A 15430-nucleotide genomic window follows, 5' to 3' on the forward strand; every position below is an offset into this window, starting at 1 on the left:
GATTATTTTAAGTATCGATGAAAGAGTAGTTTCAGTTATTACTGAGGTGTCTTTTTTTTTTAACAAACACATCACGATTTAATTACTGAACACATATAAGTAAACATGTATGCGTAACTTACACTGTTTAGATTGGCAGCGGCCATTTGTTGTTGATCCCTTCACTGCAGGTGCCATAGTGCTGTCCTCAAAGGTCAAGGTCATTGTGGGAATGGCCATAGGGAGTATAGGAGAGTGCTTCAGGACACAGCTCTAGAGTCCCACTGCCTGGCTCAACCTCCTGTTAGTTGTGTGACCTTAGAAAATTCATTTAACTTCCCTGTGCCTCAGTTTCCTCATCTGTAAGGAGGAGATCACAAAAATAGTAACTCCTGGGGGTTCCTGCTGTGGCACAGTGCCTTAAAAATCCAGCTGCAAGGGAGTTTCCGTCATGGTGCAGCAGAAACGAATCCGACTAGGAACCATGAGGTTGCATGCTTGATCTCTGGCCTCGCTCAATGGGTTAAGGATCTGGCATTGCCCTGAGCTGTGGTGTAGGTCAACAGATGTGGCTCGGATCTGGCATTGCTGTGGCTGTGGTGTAGGCTGGCAGCTGTAGCTCTGATTCAACCCCTAGCCTGGGAACCTCCATATGTCGTGGGTGTGGCCTTAAAAAAAAAAGACCAAAAAAAAGAAAGATCCAGCTGCAGAGGCTCAGGTTGATATGGAGCTGCCAGTTTGATCCCCAGCCTGGTACAGTGGGTTAAAGGATCTGGTGGTGCACAGCTGCTGTGGTGTAGGGTGAAGAAGCTGCAGCTCAGATTCAATCCCTGGCCCAGGAATTTCCATATGTTGCAAGTACAGCCATTAAAAAAATTTACGTATAGTAACTCCTTTGTAGGGTTGTCATAAGAGTTAAGTGAATTAAAACTAGTGAAGTGGAGTTCCCATCTTGGCTCGGCAGAAACAAATCTGACTAGGATCCATGAGGACATAGGTTTGATCCCTGGCCTCACTCAGCAGGCTAAGGATCCAGCATTGCCCTGAGCTGTGGTGTAGGTCACAGATGCAGCTTGGATCCTGTGTTGCTATGGCTGTGGTGTAGGCCAGCAGCTACAGCTCTGATTCGACCCCTAGCCTGGGAACTTCCATATGCTGCAAATACGGCCCTAAAAAAGCAAAACAAACAAAAACAAAAAACTAGTGAAGTGCCTAGAATGGAAGTCACTGTTTTTTCAAAATAATAACATAAAAGAGCAGTTGATAGGTGATAAGCTCATTTTTTTCCCCAAAAGATTTGTTTGGGGGACTCAGGAAACTAAAGTAACAGATAAGTCTTTCTTTTCCATTTATCCATTGATGTCCATTTTCAATTCTTATCTCAATAACAAACCCTCTAACAGTATCATGAGTGCAAAGCTAAAATCATCAGATTCTCTGTCAAAAGAGTTCCAGGGAGGTCCCTTCATGGCTCAGTGGTTAAAGAACTCAACTAGGATCCATGGGGATGTGGGTTTGATCCCTCACCTTGCTCAGTGGGTTGAGGATCTGGCAATGCTGTGAGCTGTGGTGTGGGTCACAGACATGACTCAGATCCCGTGTGGCTGTGGCTTTGGTGTATGCCGGCAGCTGAAGCTCCGATTTGACCCCTAGCCTGGGAAATTTCATATGCTGTGGGTTCGGCCATAAAAAGAGAAAAAAGTTCCAGTTTTTTTCCAGTTCCTCAACACATATGAAGTTTTTTCAACTCTCTGAGTTTACGCACATATGCACATGCCCGTAAACCAAAAAAGTGAGACTCTGCTGGTTTTGCTTGTGCTTATGCGAAAAAATTCTAAAACCCCAAACTTCAAAAAATCCTTTTCCCCGAATCCTTCATGTAATTGAATTGCTTTTTAAAATTTTATTAAGGTGGAGTACATTTACAATGTTGTGTTAATTTTTGCCCTACAGCAAAGTGATTCAGTTAAACACACTCATATTCTTTTTCATATTCTTTGCCATTATGGCTCATCACAAGGACGTCTTGAATATGGTCCCCGGGCTGTACAGTAGGTCCGTGTTGTTTATCCCCCCTCCAGTAGGTCGCATCTGCTCAACCACATTCCCTCCCCTACCCTCCTTGACCAGCACAAGTCTGTTCTCTGTCCGTGAGTCTGCTCTTATTCGTAGACAAGCTCATTTGTGTCCTAGTTTAGATTCCACACATAAGTGATATCATACAGTTTTTGTCTTTCTCTTCCTGACTTACTTTGCTTAGTATGACGATCTCCAGGTACATCTATGTTGCTGCGAATGGCATTATTTCATCCTTTTTTATGACTGAGTAATACCCCATTGTGTGTGTGTGTGTGTGTGTGTGTACACATATCTTCTTTATCCATTCACCTATCGATAGACATATAGGTTATTTCCACAACTTGGCTATTGTCAATAGCACTGCTATGAACATAGGGGTGCATGTATCTTTTCAAATTATAGCCCAGGAGTGGGAGGGCTGGATCATGTGACAATTCTATTTTTAGTTTCTTTAAGTAACCACCATATTGTTTTCCATGGCGACTACACCAGTTGACATTCCTACCAACAGTCTAGAAGGACTCCCTTTCCTCTATGCTCTCTCCTCTCCTGCATGTGTTACTTGTCTTTTTAGTGATGGCCATTCTGATTGGTGTGAGGGATGTAGTTTTGATGTACATTTCTCTAATAAGCAATTTAATTTCTTAGGACATGACTGGCAGACTTTTTCTGTTAAGGCCAGATCGTAAATATTTTAGGTATTTAGGTAACATTTTAGGTCCATGGATCTCTGTCACTACAACTCAGTCCTGCCATTGCAGCCTCAAAGCATCCGTGTAGATAATAGTGAACAAACAAGCACATCTGTGTTCTAGTAGAACTTTATTTACAAAAACAGGCAGCAGGCCAGATTTAGCGGGCAGGCCATGGTTTGCCAGCCCTGACTCAGATGTTACCTCATATTTACCCTGCAACTGTGTTCATCTCTAGTGTATAGGAACATACCCATGATGAGAGGAGAAACTCAATTTGTGAAGCCATGAACGACAGAAATGACGTATGAAATGCTGTATACAGGCACATATAAAGCAGAGGAAAAACAAATGAGAAGCATCTGCAGGTGTGAAGCAGATGATACTTCAATGCCCTAAGGTGACTGTTCAGCAGGAAACACAGATTAAAATCAGCACGGGTTTTATTTTCTGCCTCAGAGTATTTATCTATATACATACATACCTTCATCTCAGCTCTCAATTAACAAGCCAAGGATATATACATCACTGGGGCAGTTCCTAGAACTCTGTGTTCCAAATAACATCATAAGCCCACTGAAAAAATATAGTCTTTTTTTCTTTTTTCTTTCTTTCTTTTTTTTTTTTTTTTTTTTTTTTTGAGGGCCGTTCCCTCAGCGTATGGAGGTTCCCAGGCTAGGAGTCTAATCGGAGCTGCAGCTGCCAGGTTACACCACAGCCACAGCAACGCCAGATCCAAGCCATGTCTGCAACCTATACCACAGCTCACAGCAATGCTAGATCCTTAACCCACTGAGCGATGCCAAGGATCGAACCTGCAATCTCATGGTTCCTAGTCGGAGTCATTTCTTCTGTGCCACGATGGGAACTCCTGAAAAAATATGTTCGTAAAGTACCTGTGAAATCTTCATCACCCACCTAGAATTTCCGTTTCATATGTCTATATTTCAAGATTAAGAGTTACCGTTGTGGCTCTGTGGGTTAAGAATCCAACATGGTATTTGTGAGGATGGGGGTTCATTTGATCCCTGGCCTTGCTCAGTGAGTTAAGGATCTAGGACTTCCCATCGTGGCTCAGTGGAAACGAATCTGACTAGTATCCATGAGTCTGCAGGTTTGATCCCGGGCCCTGCTCAGTGAGTTAAGGATCCAGCGTTGCCATGAGCTGTGGTGTAAGTCAAAGATGCAGCTTGGATCCCAAGTTGCTGTGGCTGTGGTGTAGACCAGTGGCTATAGCTCCGATTCAACCCCCAGACTGGGAACCTCCATATGCTATGGGTGTGGCCCCAAGGAAAAAAAAAAAGGATCTAGTGCTGCTACAAGCTGTAGTGTAGGCCACAGATGTAGCTCCGATCCAACGTTGCTGTGGCTATAATACAGGCCTGCAGCTGCAGCTCCAGTTCAACCCCTAGCCTGGGAATTTCCATATGCCACAGGTGTGGCTGTAAAATAAATAAATAAATAAAAAATAAACAGAAACTATGTGAATTATTAAGAATGTTTTCCCCAAATTTTCAGGCTCTTCGATTCACTGGTTCTACTTCCAAAGTTAATTGTATATCAATTTCTAATTCCTTAACTATAATTCCATTGAACCACAAGAATCAGTCATAATGGTCCTAAATCAGGGCTGTAGTTGAATGAACTGAAAAGCAAAGCCACAAACTGTGAAGAATCTATAGAATTTATAGTGAGACCAGGGATTATTTTATGTGTATGTGTGTGTGTGTACACACGTGTATATGTGTGTCTCTGCATGTGTATTAATTGCTGTATCCCCAAGTACTTAGAACAGTGCCTGACACTAAGTACTTTATGGGTGTAAATGAATGAATAAATTAACAAAAAAAAATAGATAAGTGTGGAAAGTAGAAGAAGATGTAGGAGTTCCTGTTGTGGCTCAGCGGGTTAAGAACCCAACTAGTATCCATACGGATGTGGGTTCAGTCCCTGGCCTTGCTCGGTGGGTTAAGGATCCGGTGTTACCATGAGCTATGGTGTAGGTCGTAGATGCAACTCAGATCCCATGCTGCTGTGGCTGTGGTGTAGGCTGGCAGCTGCAGCTCCAATTCAACCCCTGGCCTGGAAACTTACATATGCCACAGGTGCAGCCCTAAAAAGCAAGAGAAGGAGAAGGAAGAAAAAGAAGTAGAATGAAGCCAGGTTTTCAAGCCTGAGCAACAGAAAGAATCCCAATGACGTAAATATTCAAGATAAAGGCTGTAAAAGATGACTTGAGGAGCTTGCTGTGTAATGATCAATAACCAATGCACGTGAACTTACTTTACTCCAAAAGCCGTCCCCCAGGCACCCAGCAATCTTATTTGTGCTATGTGATCTCACCAGTGGTCACAGAAGATTGAACCAGGGATGAGCACTTGACTCAGCTAGGCCAATCAGATTCCTTCTCCTGGGAATCTGAAACTGAGATTCTGTTGGGCAGAGTAAAACTGCTTGTGAAGGTGCTCAGGTCTACCAAGAGCATCAGAGAAAGCTGGCAGAAAGAGAGAAGCAAGATGTCTCAGAAAAGCAAAAGCAGAAGCTGGAGAGAGAGGCTTGCCAATGTTCATGAGAGTTTTCTTGTCCTGATTCTATTCCCTCCCTGAAACCCACCTGCTTTTGTGACATGGTTTCTTGATATCCTTAGAATAAATTCACCTTTTCAGAGAGAAAGGAAAGTAACCAGATTTATTTTCTGATGCTCTGAACCCAATATCATTGGTTAGTTAGGGAGGTAGATGATTGATTCATTTTGGGGGGTATGTTAAATCTGGGCTTCCTTTCCTTCTTCAGAAATAGTTTTTACTTCATTCGGCCAAAGCATTCCTACACTCGGCATTATGTCTTCAACAAATTATCAGGCCTTTTTCTTCCTGTCTTTTTAGGAGCCATTTTACAACACAGGTGCATTTTTACTGCTTGACCTCAGAAGAGAAAATATGCTTGTGTTCCAAATTTCTGAGCATCTCATGATGTCTATCCCTTTGTAGTGGATAGTCCTGAAAGAAGGAAGGCTTTTGAGAGGTGTGTGCTCATCAGAGACAAACTCTATATACAGAGGGGTCTTCTCTTGTACATGTGTCCAGAAGGCAGGATGTTATCCTCTTGGAATAAGAGAAAATGGGATGGAAGACATATAGAGAGGAAATTTGAGCCACAGAATATTATACAAGCAGTGAAATGCATGTCATTGTCTAATCCCTTCGTGGCTTCAACACCTCCTCACAACACCTTGAAAAAACTCTGCAAATTTGAAACCACCTCTTTGCAAATTGATTTCTTAATGTCACTAGGCTCCACATACTCTCAGCCCACGCTCTTTCAGTTGCTAAGTGCACTGGATTGTCACAGTATGTTCCAGAGGCTCCAGATTTCTCTTGAATGCAAAAGATGTGCTTCTAATTAGAAGCAAAGCCCTTGTCTTTCAAACACAATATTCTCTAAAAACAAAGAAACAGTACCCCTTAGATTTCAAGCGGTTCAAATTAAAACTGATTTCCCAAAGCGAGGGAAAGCTTATAAACTCTAAAATTCAATCATATCATTTTACAACTTGGAACTCAAAGAGGACTTTTAAATTAGTTTTGCATTATTGGCTTCACTTCATTAGGAACAAAAATCATAGCATGCCGCTAAATATTTATTCTAACATGCATTGATAACTACCATTGAGGAGATGTGTTGCAAGAGAGTTTCAGTTTTCTAAATCAATAATATAAACAAAATTTTAGGCAAAAGTTTAAGAATGTGATTTAGAAAAGGAGGGGAAAGCTATGGCAAGAAATAAGTAAGAACATTTAAATTTAATGGGCATGTTGGAGTTCTCTTGTGGATCCAGCAGGTAAAGGATCTGGCGTTTTCACTGCAGCGGCTTGGGTCACTGCCGTGGCATGGGTTCGAATTCTGACCTAGGAACTTCCATATGCTACGGGTGTAGCCAAAATAAATAAATTTAATGGGTATGCATACATAAGCTGAACAAACACTTCTTGAGGGCGAGCACAGTAATAGAGTAGGGACCATTAAGAGAAAATTTAGTCCATAGATCTGAAGAGTTTGGACACTAATAGAAGAGGCTGAGCACTCATTCACTTGTTTTTTATCAAATATTTTCCATAAACAAGATACTTCACTGGAAACTAAATCCTTTTTTTTTTTTTTTCCGTCTTTTTAGGACCGCACTCGCAGCCTATGGAATTTCCCAGGCTAGGGGTCGAACCAGAGCTGCAGCCAATGGCCTACGCCACAACCACAGCAATGCAGGATCTGAGCCACATCTGCTACCTACACCACAGCTCATGGCAACACTGGAGTCTTAACCCACTGAGCAAGGCCAGCGATCCAACCCGTGTCCTCACGGATACTAGTCGGGTTCATTAACTGCTGAGCCATGATGGGAACTCCCTGGGTACTAAATCTTAATGATTACCATTGGAGCATTGGATCCCTTCAATAAATATCATCAAACTTCAACTTTTCCTTTAAGATTTTCATTATGTTACAAGGAATACATGTTGGTTGGTTGTTTTTGAAAAAGATCAAGCCATATAGAAAGAAAAAGGGACTCTCCATAGCTATCACCACTAGGTGGGGTAAACCATGTTCCATTGTAGGGTATGTTTTCACACTTCTTAAAATATGAATACAAATGCACACAAGTACTTTCTTTTTTTAAACAAAAATGGTCTCCTGCTATACACAGAGCGGGTATAGCATATGCCTTGAGAACATGGGGTTTCAGCAAAACCACCTTGATTCAAATCCCACTTCTACCATTTAGCTTCCTTTGCGAGTTACATATCAATGCCAAATTTTTCTAATCTTTAAAATGAGATTATTATTTGCACATACCTCATAGCTTTGTCGTGAATGTTAATACTCAACTGCTTAAAACATTCTAATAACGCAATAAACTTTATTATTATGCAACATGTGTTATTTTTTACTCAGGATTATATTGTGGACTCCTTTTCTTTTTTTCGAAGACTAAACTTATGATAATTCATGTAATACCTTCGCCTGCTATTATTCATACAGACTGCTCCAATGTATTCACAAAGAATGCTGCAAATATTATCTTTGTGCCTATACGTGAATAGTTCTGAAGAGTAAATGCTTAGGAAAGAATAGATGGATCAAAGGCAGTATTTTAGTGTATTTCAGATACTTTTGAATTTCTCTCCTAAAATGTGTCAATTTATGTTCCTCCATAGATATGAAAGTGACTTTCTCCCTATATGCTTTGTGTGTGTTATTGGGTGGGCTGAAAAATGATTATGAAAAAAATTCTCCTAGATTTACTTACAGTACTATTATTTTTGTGTGTGTTTCATGTTTGCACTTTAAATAATCCAGAATTTATTTTCCATATGCACCTGTGACATATGGAAGTTCCCAAGCTAGGGGTCAAATTGGAACTGCAGCCTCTGGCCTACACCACAGCCACAGCAACGTGGGATCTGAGCCAAGTCTGCAACCTACACCATGGCTCACGGCAACACTGGATCCTTAACCCACTGAGCAAGGCCAGGGATCAAACCCACAACCTCATGCATACTAGTCGGGTTCCTTAACCACTGAGCCACACGGGAACTCCCAGAATTTTTATATAAGGAAGAAATTTAACTTTATTTTTGTCCAAATGGATAGCCAGTTGTTCCATTACCACTTACTAAGCAGGGTATCCATTCCCAGCTTATTTGAAGTGACGCTCTATCATTATCCACTTATTTCCACATCTGCAGAGTTCAGGTTCTATTCACTTTTTTTTCCTTAATTGATACGCTCATCTTTCTCTGACAGCACATTACTTTAGTCACTGTAATGTAGTATATTTAAATATGTGTTAACTTATTATTTTAAAAAATGTGTTCCTATACTCTTACTGTTGCAGATTATGGCAGAAATAGCCAGCTGACCACCAAAAAACTCATGCTCCTCTTTCATAATGGTCAAAGTGGGGGTCAGTGCTTCCAGGTCAAAGCATTGCTGCCAGAAAGAAGTTACCTAGCTGTGGACTACACTTCCGAGCTCCCCCGCCACCTAACAAAAGTCAGATGACTAGTTCTTGCCAGTGGAATGTAAGCAAGTACAGTCTGTGTCCTTCTTGGGTAAAAGTGATGGGAAAGCAAGGATGCCTTCTTCACTGTCATTGTCCCCGTCCGAGTACTCCAAGGACCTAACAGGGGGCCAGAGACACAGAATGAAAGACACTCGGCTTCCAATCAGCCTAACCAGGAACCCTTCCACTATCTGTGAGTGAAAATTAAATCCTTCATTGTGTTAAACCACTAAGGTTTGAAGATTTAGCTATTACACTGCTGCTATACAGATGGTGTATTGCAAATGGCATTTTTAAAAAATCCAGTTAGTATTTTCATTGGGATCCCATTTTATTTACAGCTGAGGTTAAGGAGAAGTGACACCTTAACAATCCTGTTGTTGCATCTAGGAGAATTCGCCTCTTTACATTTATAGCCTTCAGTAAAGCTTTGTTTTCTTTATGTAAATCCTAAAGATTTCTTGCTAAGTTTATTCCTGTACATTTTCATAATTTTATTGTCTTGTATCTGCAGCCCTTTCCCATTACATCTCCTATTTGATTATTGCTTGTGCATAGACAGATTATTTGCTTTTCTAAGTTTGTTTTTTATCACCTTACAGAATCCTATTTGTGCCATGGGGTCATTTATTTCATTTTCTGCATTATTTCTAGCAAATATAACAGTTTGCCTCTTACTTCCTCATATTAATACTTAGTTCCTTTTTATGCTATCGCATTAGCTAGAATCTTAAAAATAATATTGAAAGAGGAGTGATAACTTCCTTTCCCTGTTTCTCCTTTTAAATAAAATCCTTTTGGTGGTTACCCATTAAATGTAATGTCTTATAGTGATTTCTGACAGACCCCCCTTTTGTGAAGTTATGGAAATCTTCTTTTATTGCTACCTCAAAAAAGGTGTATTTTTGTTGTTAAATCAAGCTAGATCTTGAATTTTATCCAAATGCCTTTTCTTTCTCTGCTTAGATGATTTATAGTTTTTTCCTTTAATATTAGCATACCATATTTTATATGTTTCCTAAATATTGAAACATATTTGCAATTTAAGTAACACCTTCTTGGTCTTGGTACATATCCTTAATGAATAGCATCATTCATCTAATTATTTATTTAGTGCCTTTGTGCATATTTTCTATCAGTGACTGGTGAATAGGGATGTGTATGTATGTGTGGGTATACAACCTTTGTCTGGTTTTCATACGGGGAATATTCTACCCTGTAGAACACTATTAAAATTTTTCACCCTTTTCTGTGCTCTCTGAGTAAAATATGATACCTCTTCCTTGGAGGGTTGAAAAACTCACTTGTAAAATCCCCCAAGGAGAGTGTCTTTAGTGGAAAAAGATATTTGCTCGTTTTCCACATCTTCTACAATTATTGAACTATTTAAGTTTCTTTACCTCTTCTGGAATTTTTAAATCATTTTTACTTTCCTAGAAAAGAATGTATTTCATTTATTTTTCCAAGCCTTCTTTTTAGCGTTTACGTAATATTCCCTTCTAACTTTTTAAAAGTGTCTTTCGCCTCTCTAACTCTGTGCCTTTTCACATTTTTAATGCTGCTTATCTGAATCTTCTCTCCCCTCTCCATATTGGATAGGCAGAGGTTTATCTATTTGAATTAGTTTTTTTTTTTTAATTTTTCTTTTTAGGGCCACACCTGTGGCATATGGAAGTCGTTGGAGTTTTTTTGTTGTTGTTGTTGTTCTTATTTTTTTTAAGTGCGTTCCCATTGTGGCTCAGTAGTAACAAATCCAACTAGTATCCACGAAGATGTGGGTTCGATTCCTGGCCTCACCCAGTGAGTTAAGGATCTGGCATTGCTGTGAGCTATCATGTAGGTCGCAGCTAGGATCCTGTGTTGCTGTGGCTGTGGTGTACACCCGCAGCTGCAGCTCCAATTCAACCCCTAGCCTCGGAACTTCCATATGCCACTGGTACTGCCCTAAAAAGAAAAAAAAAAAAAAAATCAGCTTTCATTCCAAAATTCTAAAAAGTGTGGAAACAAAGGAAAAATTATTTTTTTCTCTTTCAAATAAAAATTTTGCTACATTGCTTTAAATTTAGTAATGTTTCACCTGAAAAGGTTTCTCGAGGCTGAATAAAAACATATTGAGCAAGTACCCACTGTGGCTCAGTGGCTTGTCTCAGTGGAGGGAGGCCCTGGTTTGGTTTGATCCCCAGCCCAGTGCAGTGGGTTAAGGATCCAGTGTTGCTGCCGCTGTAGTGTAGGTTGCAGCTCCAGCTCATATTTGCTCCCTGGACCCAGAACTTCCATACGCAGTAGGGGCAGCCAAAAAAGATAAAAATATGTATATATATTGAACACATTGTTTGAAGTTTAACCTATGTGCAGAAGTCTATCCTAGGTGCCTGACTACTTAGGCCATCTGTATATTCAAGCCTGTGGATTGTTTTATTCTAAACATCAAGCATTTACCTATTTTTGGTTTACTTTTCCGTCAGTTTCTGCGAGAGGTGTGTTTCAAAGCACTGTGTTGTCAATTACTGTGGGTCTCACAATTCCAGGCCAGGATCCTCTAGAAGAGACTCACAGGAATTGAAAACACAAGTTCTACAGGCCCTGCCATCAGCTGAGTGAAAGAAACTGAACCGCAAAAGGACCGAAGGAAGCAGATGCATAGAGAGAGACACACAGTTATCAGATAGAGATGGTTTCTTGGATAGAGTTTGATTCTGTAGTTCAACTACACTCCTCTCTTTAGGCTCTCTGAGATATAGTTCTCAGCTCCTTATGGTAAAGTCTCCTTTGACTAAAACTAGGCCATTCATTCCACAATTATTTATGGAATACTTGGTATGTGCTAAGTTCTAGCATAATCACTAAAGATACAGCAGAGAACAAAGGAAAGTTCTTGCCTTCAAGGAGCTCACATTCTAAGTGGGATATACAATAAGCCAGCAATAAAAAGAAATAGGGGTATCCTGTGTAGATAGGTGGCCAGGGAAGCACTGCCTGAAGAGGTGACATTTGTATAGAGGCCAAGATGAAGAGGCAGATGGGTATCTGGGGGATGAGCATCCTAGTAAGAAGGAAAAGCAAGGGCCAAAGCCCCACCATAGGAATGTTTAGCCTTGCAAGGAATGGCCCGAATGCCAGCATGCCTGGAGCTACAGGGCATGTGACGAGGGAGGGATATCAGGGGCTAAGTCCTGCAGGAGCTTAAAAGCCTGAATAAGGATCTTGGAATGGGAAGTTATTGAAGGTTAGAGACAGGACCTTATTGCATGCTAGATGGGCTACTTTGGCTATTGAGGAGGGCATAATGGACTGTAGATGGGCAAGGGCGGGACCAGGGATGCCAGTGAAGAGGTTCTCACAATAGCAGGACACATTAGGGGCTTAAGTGATGGAGGTTTGTGGTGGGTTAGAGGTTGGATGGGGGTGGTTGAGTTTTATTTCAAAGATAGAACTCAGAGCAGAGTTCCCATTGTGGCTTAGTGGTTAATGAATCCGTCTAGGAACCATGAGGTTGTGGGTTCGATCCCTGGCCTCACTCAGTGGGTCAAGGATCCAGCGTTGCTGTGAGCTGTGGTGTAGGCCGGCAGCAACAGCTCCGATTAGACCCAGCCTGGGAACCTCCATATGCTACGAGTTTGGCTCTAAAAAGACAAAAAAAAGACAAAAAAAAAAAGATAGAACTCAGAGGGCCTGTTGATGGGAATGTGTGGTGGGCAAAAAGGGAAGAGTTAGGGACTTCAAGGTATTTGACCTGGACAAAAACAATGACCAGTTTTCAGTATTCTGATGTCGCTGTGTACCTTGCTATAACTAGGTACTTTGAAACACAATCAGCTAGTGTTTCAAAGTCAGCGGGTAAACAGCAGCCTGACTCCCCGGACCACAGGAACGATTCTGAAAATCTGTCAATCTCTAAACACTCTTGCTTCTAAAAGCCCATCAAACCCTGAATGTCAGGCTTCCCAAAACCTTACATAAAGCCATTATGCTTCTTTGTAAAGTGATAGTGTTCAGCATTTTTTTAAAAATCCGAATTGGCATTCTTGTGGTGGCACAGTGGTAATGAACCCAACTAGTATCCATGAGGACGAGGGTTCAGTCCTTGGCCTCACTCAGTGGGTTAAGGATCTGGCGTTACCACGAGCTATGGTGTAGGTCGAAGACTCGGCTTGGATCCCGCATTGCTGTGGGCTGTGGCTACACCTCCGATTCAACCCCTAGCCTGGGACCTTCCATATGCCTCGGGTATGGCCCTCAAAAAAAAAAAAAAAAAAAGGAATTGTTTATGGCTTAAAACATATCTGTAATCAACTATATGTATATATATATAATTCACCTTTCGAGCCATGCTGCTTCTCAGCCCATCATCCGGCTACCCAGTTGTTGCGCTATTGTAAGGGTTTTGCGAGGGAGGAGAGGATGAATTGCCGGGCATCCCGTATTTACAGAACATGGCCTCTGTTGAATGGTTTTGTCCTAGGTCCTGGATGTCAAGACATGTTACATATTGTTTATTTTGGGTTTTTCTCCCAATGAATGATAAAAAATGGCCACTTGGAGCAATTTTTTTCGAGACAGAAATTGGTGCTTAAATCACTTAAAGGGCGGCATAGCGCCACACGGTGAAGGTCTAAATAATCCCTCGTGGTCTTTCCTGTAGGTTTGGCTGAAGGAAAACCAAAAAGGGGAGTGAGAATTAAAAGTACTTGTTTCTTGGAGTTCCCACTGTGGCTCAGTGAACGTTAAGAACTCAACTAGTATCCATGAGGATGTGGGTTCAATCCCTAGCCTCACTCAGTGGGTTAAGGACCCAGCGTTGCCATAAGCTGTGGTGTAGGTTGCAGATGCAGCTTGGGTTCCATATTGCTGTGGCGTAGGCCTGCAACTATAGCTCCGATTTGACCCCTGCCCTGAGAATTTCCAGATGCCACAGGTGCAGCCCTAAAAAGAAAAAAAAAAAAAAAAACTTATTTTTTTCATATTCCAGAAAGGGTAAGACTGTTCTTTGGCCGAAGACCCAAATTGCGAACAAACAACTACCGTTAATTATAGATAACTTCAGATCAGTGCAAATGCTCTGAAAATCAGTTAATAAACAACAGCCTCACTCTGTTTCTGAAAGCTGGCGAATTAATGAAAGCACTTGGCTTCTGAAAACCAGCCAATTAGGGATAAAACCCACAGTCAGGAAAACAATGACAGTTCCACCCTCCTAGACAATAGCCAATCAGCTAGTGTTTCAAAGTCAGCGGGTAAACAGCAGCCTGACTCCCCGGACCACAGGAACGATTCTGAAAATCTGTCAATCTCTAAACACTCTTGCTTCTAAAAGCCCATCAAACCCTGAATGCCAGGCTTCCCAAAACCTTACATAAGATCAGATTTGGCTCGTTTGGGGTGATGGCTTTATGAGCACAGCTCTCCCTTGTAGGCAAACTGGAAGTTCGCTTTTTTGGGGCATTAAACAAACCCTTTGATTTATAATTGGTTCATTAATTCTCAAACTTTTCAACAGTTCAAACCCTGTTTATGTGAGTTGGACTTGTGAGTGACAGACCACACTGTGAGATAACCACATAATCTTCTCAATTCTGGCAGTGGTTGCATTGTCTATTACCTGTTTCTGTATATTTGAACTTCAAATGCCAAACCCCAAGTGTAAATTTTGTACTGAGTTTTCTGAATAAGTAAAAAAGTCATTTATTAAATAAGTAAAAAGTCATTTTGAAGCTCTCAGTATGCAATTGTTAGCTCCATATCGAACATAGCAGAAAGTCAGATATACACCAGTATATACCAACAGTTAAAGCACAGGAGATGTATCACTCAACTACTGTCAAAGAAAGTGATCAAATAACCATTTTTTATGAAGAGAAATTCAGACAAAGAAGATAAAATAATTGCCACAGAAGTGGTAAGAGCCTTTCACAACATGTATCAGTATCAGTATCAGTCTTGCTGCTCAAATGACCCAGCTGGGAGTTCCTGCTGTGGCGCAACAGAATCAGTGGCATCTTGGGAGTGCTGGGATGAGGGTTTGATCTCCAGCCCAGCTCAGTGGGTTGAGGAATCCGGTGTTGTTGCAGCTGCAACTTAGGTGGTGAGTGCAGCTCAGATCTGATCCCTGGCCTGGGAACTCCATACGCTGGAGGGCAGCCAAAAATGAAAAAAATGAAAAAAAAAATTATCCGGCTGAAGTGCTCATTGCTTAAAAACAAACAAAGCCAAAACTTGTTGAATTAAAAAAAAAAAAAGAATAGGAGTTCCTGTCGTGGCGCAGTGGTTGACGAATCCGACTGGGAACCATGAGGTTGCGGGTTCGGTCCCTGCCCTTGCTCAGTGGGTTAACGATCCGGCGTTGCCGTGAGCTGTGGTGTAGGTTGCAGACGCGGCTCGGATCCCGCGTTGCTGTGGCTCTGGTGTAGGCCGGTGGCTACAGCTCCGATTTGACCCCTAGCCTGGGAGCCTCCATATGCCGCGGGAGCGGCCCAAAGAAATAGCATAAAGACAAAAAAATAAAAAAATAAAAAAGAATAGGTGAGATATTTATTCCTTTAATTATAAAATGTTTGTAAATGGAATAGCATTACTATGTACAGGAAAAGACATTCCAACATGAAGTAGATAATTATTATGG

General features: G+C 41.2%; 1 long non-coding RNA gene across 2 annotated transcripts in view; it reads left to right on the top strand.

The window, feature by feature from the left end:
* Nucleotides 1-8839: 8839 nt before the first annotated feature.
* LOC125131510 (uncharacterized) overlaps nt 8840-15430 on the top strand; it is a 52533-nt gene continuing 45942 nt past the window's right edge. For both annotated transcript variants that reach the window (XR_007135943.1, XR_007135942.1), the window contains exon 1: nt 8840-9004. This is a non-coding gene — a long non-coding RNA (uncharacterized LOC125131510). The remainder of the gene's footprint in view (nt 9005-15430) is intronic.

Source organism: Phacochoerus africanus, chromosome 7 (genome assembly GCF_016906955.1).
Source record: "Phacochoerus africanus isolate WHEZ1 chromosome 7, ROS_Pafr_v1, whole genome shotgun sequence".
In the NCBI taxonomy this organism is placed as follows: Eukaryota; Metazoa; Chordata; class Mammalia; order Artiodactyla; family Suidae; genus Phacochoerus; species Phacochoerus africanus.